The sequence below is a fragment of the Protopterus annectens genome, chromosome 13.part0, assembly GCF_019279795.1.
Source record: "Protopterus annectens isolate FY-2018-M chromosome 13.part0, PAN1.0, whole genome shotgun sequence".
NCBI lineage: Eukaryota > Metazoa > Chordata > Ceratodontiformes > Protopteridae > Protopterus > Protopterus annectens.
In genome coordinates this window covers 550,255,741-550,261,740 of record NC_056747.1, presented here as the reverse complement: position 1 = coordinate 550,261,740, position 6,000 = coordinate 550,255,741, and positions in this window count along the sequence as shown.

Below are 6,000 nucleotides of genomic sequence, written 5' to 3'. Positions count from 1 at the left end.
TGTGGAAAGAGTCTTGGTTTTATTTGGGATTGCCTGATCCATGCAGTCCTGGAGGTGTTCATAGAAGGCAATTGTAAGGGCTTCCAGCTTGGGTTGTGGTTTCCACTGGCTCAGGGGCCTTGAAGGATACCACACCAGTCTTGAGTAGTGTGAAGTTTGCTTTAGAGAAGTTCTTCACTGTGGTCTTTTTGTTTGGGGTGGGGCGGTATGTGGATTTCCAGTGAGATTAGTTTATGATCAGATCTCACCAATGAGGGATATACTTCGGTGTGGAGCATTTTGTCCCCATGTTTGTGATAATGAGATCTAGTATATTTTCTCCTCTCGTGGGAACAGTGACTAGCTGTTCCATGGCATTTGAATTTATGAACTCCAGGAATCGTTGGGCTAGAAAGTTAGGGCTTGAGTAATGTTCCCAGTCTATATTCGGGTAGTTGAAGTCACCCAATATGATGGTGTTTGGAGATACATTTATACCCTCCAGTGTCTTCAGGAAGGCTGTGTGGGGTTCCTGAGTTTGAGAAGGTGGCCTGTAGCATGCTACAATTTGTAGAGCTGTTTTGCCTATGGTTAGTTGCACCTGGATGGTTTCCGAACTGCATAGAGGCTGCTTTACCTACCTGAAGTAAGCCCAAAACTAACTCCAAAAACAAAACACCTTAATGGCATCCCAAATTAAACGTTATACAACAAAAGGAAAACAAATCATGGTTAAAAAATCAGTTAATGTAACTCCCATAAAGATGATTGTGTCATCAACTTAAACAGGAACTTGGTAAGCTAATTAAGTCCAATTTTGAGGTTAAGGTATAGCCCCACAGGCAAAATACGACATAGTCATCTTCAGATATGTCAGAAACCTCAAAGGCAAAACACAGTGTGCTGATCTGGTGGTTAATGGTACCGGATTTACTGAACTGGGTGAAATAGTGAATTTGGTGGCTGACAAATTCAGTTCCAGCTTTACTCCCCACAAACTCTCAGCCAGCCCACAAGAAATACCTTCAAATATAACTCCTGCAACTATAAATAGAGAGCATTTTCTGGCTGTACTTGCTAAGGCCAAGAAAACAGCCTCAAGGAACCCTGATAATATCCTGGGATGCTTCCTGAATAGTGTAAAATATGACCTATCAGGGCCATGGGAGTAACTATTTAAATATAGTCACAAAACAAGCTTCATGCCATGAGAATATAGGACTGCAACAGTCATCTCTCTTCATAAGGGTGGACCATCAAAGACTCTGGAAGCTACACCCATTAGTCTGACTAGTCTTATATGCAAAGCCATGGAAATTATCAACAAAAACATAGGAGACCTTCAGACACTGGCTCTATATCAGTTTGACTTTGTCAGAGTAAGGTCATGTCTACTAAACCTAGTAGACTTCTCTGAAAATGTCACCAAGGCAATGGATGAGGGTAAAACAGTGTATACTGCCTACCTTGACCTGGCTAAGGCATTTGATACAATATTCTACTTGAGGGTTGTTAAACTTGCAGAATTAGGCATAAACTGCTGAATAAAGTGCTGGATACCAAGATGGTTCACAAATAGGACACAGGAGGTTAGGATTGGTGAGGCCATATCCACAAAGAGAGGCCGGTCACTAGTGGAGTCCCTTAGCTCTCCATGCTGAGCCTGCTACACTTTGGCATCTACTGCTCAGAAGTCAAGGCCAGAATCAAAGTCTTCTAGATGACAAAGTTTGCAGATGATGGCTTTGAATCCCAGAATATCGGTTGTACTTTAATGGCCTGTCAGATGCACTATCAATAAGTGTGAGTTTCAAGGTAAGAGAAGTTTACTGTTGCTCATGCTGAGATTGCTTTCAATACAAGAGGTTTTTTTTTTTTTTTTGGCAAGTGGCTGTCCCTGTTTTTGCTGTAAAATTTGAATAGTATTTTGTCATCACCCAGAATAATTCTGAGAGTGAAAGACAGGACATTCAACTTTAAAGAAGTTGCTATCCTGAAGTGATCCAATGCATGTCAAGTTGGAATGAAACAGATGATAAACCTTGGGATGGTATGCACTCTCTTACCATGGCTTTCACATTCTGGCTAACGCCTTTGCTAACCTCATAGTGTCTTTTTAGTCAGAGTTCATCTGCTGGACATTTCAGCCTAGTAAAGTCTAATGTGGAATATGTTGAAGTAGCTCAGCTTAATGCCAGGAGTCTTAACAAAATTCCAAAACTTAAGCCCCCCCTGCAACTTGAAGACATTTGTTACAAAGACATGACTTCAAAGCAGTGAAAGCACTCCTCCTCTTCCTGGGTTTAGTGCCTATCATGCCTTCAGACCTATTAGAAACTGCAAGGGAGTTTCTGTATTTGTGAAGGATATCATTACATCACAACTAATTCCTTGAAACACCAAATGTGGACTTTTAGATATCCAAATCATCCTAATAAGATTGAGTACCTCCTCTTCAAAGCAAACTATAGAATACCCAGTATGTCTTAACATGATAGGTATCTTAATGTCTTTGCTGAAATCTCCATTACACTGAACAACTTTCTATTGGGGGAATCAAGTTTATGCAAGTAAAGAGGCTGACCTATACTGCCACTGGTCAGTCTGCCCTTCATGTCCATGACATTCTTCTTCTTTTGGCTTTTTCCCGGTTAGGGGTCGCCATAGCAGATCACATATCCACTCATGACTGGCAGTGGAGTTTTACAGTGTCGAGTTGCCAGCCCGGCGCCCAACCTTCCACGGAAGGCACACACATGCACGCACTCATGCCTAGGGCCAATTTAGAGTGTCCAATCCACCTACAGCATGTCTTTGGGATGTGGGAGGAAACTGGAGCACCCAGAGGAATCCCATGCGACCACAGGGAGGACATGCAGACTCCGCACAGAAGGCACCCCAACCGAGGATCGAACCGGAGAACCTCTTGTTGTGAGGTGACAACAATAACCGCTGCACCACCGTGGCCACCCTCCTTCATGTCCATGACATTATAAATGGTAAATCCCCTGTTTAAGTAAGTAACCATTTTATTAGGCGACCAAATATCATTGCTCTTGTCCTCAGAAATATGAGCATTTCTTGCATACATCCGTATATAACATCTTCCCTCATTAAAGGAGAACATAAATCAGTAACTTTTTCTGTAAAACTGACGGTCCTGTCTCAGCAAATACCTCTTTTTTAGAGACTTCTCAAAAGCAAGTCTTCTTCAATTACTTAATGATTTAAATATATTCTGTTGTAATCCTCATCCCCGTTGCTAAGGCTGCCACCTATGCCTCTGATTTCTAGTTCAATTTATACAGTTGTAGTGGTATAACAATCCTTATCTGCCCAAATATAATGAGAAATTTAAAAGCAAACCCTTGTGTTGGAATACCACATCAATAAATTATATAACAAGTGAATCTGCCCCAAATATAATGAGAAATTTAAAAACAAACCTCTGTGTTAGAATACCACATCAATAAATTATGTAACAAGTGAAAGAAATGGCTTGATGCTTATAGAAGATCTCATTCTATTTACCTTCGGTGTACACTTATGTAGAGAGTTTCACTTATTGCTTTCTAGAAAAGTATAGTCATCAGGAAAGTCTGTGTTTTTGTGAATCCTGTAAGACTGTACTCATCTTTACATGAGACTTCCCAATACTCCCGAAAGAAGTATTTGATCCCATGTTTTCAAACTCAGATTTCTAAATTCCTGGTATAGATGCATACCTAAAACTAAGGCAACAAGATGTCATTCACAAGCTGAAGCCATTCTGGGATATAAATGTTTGCCTGATAAAGCAATTTTGACCATTAGTAATATTTTCTAACTGCATTAATTTTATAAAAGATGCATTACCTACACATGAATAAATGATGAAATCTTATTCAAAACATTTGAGTACACCCAGTGTTGTCACTGATACTTGCAATTATGTATGGTTTTGTAGAGTAATATTGTTTTGAAATATTGTGAAAATATTATTAGCATAATTTGCATAGATTCTGCACTATAACAAAACCGCGGTATGCTATCCCCTCTTGTCATACATCATTGGAAAGCTCTCAAAGAGGTCAGTAATGTTTTCACTAATATCTTGGCTGTCTCTTACCCACTTACACAGTATATAGTTGAGTTTAGAATTGCTTAAATAGAGTCTTATACCATGGTTCCAAGTATTTAATTTTTTTGAACAGTTGCAGAGATATAACCCTTCCTTTGACCATAACTCTAGTAAATTTTGGCAAGTAGAACAGTCTTCTTTTCATAAATATGCAGTATATAACCAGCGTTTACAGAAAAAACCTTTATACTAAAACTAGGATCTAGCCCATTCTTTACTGAAGAGCTGTGATATTTTACATTTTTTTTGTAACACACACTGTTTATCATAATCTTATGAGGTATGTTTTCAGTAGAGGAATTTGGAGAAAAGCTAACATGAAAGAAGTGTTTTTTTCTGGCTTATAAATCATCAGGAAGCAAAGGAATTAATTAACCTCCTGTTGTTTAGGATTGAATGAGATAAAGGAACCATTAGGAAGCTCAAATCTGTATACAAACTTAAAGTAGCCACTGAACCTAGATGCACAATGTGTCCTGCTCTCTCCCTTGGTGATTACTTTTGACTCTTCTCAGGTCATATATAGTTTGAGCCCCAGCATCAGTTTCACTTGGTCTCAACTACCTTCCATGCCAAATATTTTAATTCCTTTGGTGATTGTGTCAGTTACCAAAACACTCCTGTCTCTCTCCCATACTGATTCTTACCTCCTTCATGCCTTGTCCTGTTCCCTTACCCCCTCAATTTCCACTGCTCAAGCTTTTCTCCTTATCTATGCTGATTGAATCACTCCCTGTGATGTATCTGATTTCTTTCCCCTTTTTTTCTCTTCCCTTCTATACCTTTCTTACAAGCCCTTTCCACTGTTTTCTGTTTTACTGTTTGCCACTATCTTCTGGCTGGATACCCCTACTCAGTCACTTCTGTCCTACTCTTGTCATGGTGTTGGTTCCTGAATTACTGTCTCTGGCTTTGTCTCCCATTCATCATTTGTCACTGTTGTGTGCATTCATTCCTCCACCATAGATTCTATCTCCTTATCCTGTGTTCATTTGTGCAACAACACATGCCTGTACTCTTCTTACGAAGATTCTGCTCATGTACATTTGTTGTCTGTTTTTCTTCTTCCCACAGCCTTTTCCCACCACATCTTTCAAATGGCCTCATGCTATTTGCTCCCCAGTCTCATTTTGCTCTTTCACCATATTAGCCAGTCCAGTACCATCTTTAGCTCACAAATTCTGATGGTCCTCATTCTCCTGCAGATCCTGCATCCTCTACCACCCCAAAGCTCCATAAGCCAAACAACTCTTGGACATGCCTAGCACAACAGTCATTTCTTTCTCACTTTTTTTGTACAACCTGCCCTGTCCTTGCATCCACCACTTTCCTTGTTTTTATTAGATCTTAACTGTATAGATGTATCTTTTTAAGCACCAGCTAGGAATTTCTAACACAAATCTCTGATATATGATGCCTGACATGTAGGGAAATGCTCAAAAATCTGTTCTGCTAGACAAGGCCCAAGCACCAGATAAGTGAAATTATCCTTCTTAGATTCTTTTTCTGCCATGTCCAGGATACAATTTAGTTTCCTCCCACACCGTAAAAAAACATACTTGTTGACTGGCTATACTAAAGTCTCAGAGAAATCAAACATAGATATGACAATGCTGCAAATTCCACAGTGATGACGACCGGAACACAGGATTGAACCATGGACTTTATGGGAGAGAAAACTTTATCGCCTGGGTAGATGTGATGCACTGGATTAGCTTATTTACCAGGATGAAAATGACTGACTAGTAAAAAAAATAATAAGGCTTAAGAAAATAAAAGTAGCAAAAGTTTTAAAATCCTTGCGAGTGAAAGACTCGAGCCTATTTTTAGGCTACCATACATGTGAAATCTGATTGATGTGTTTACTTTTTAGATTTTATTTATTTATTTTACATTTGTTG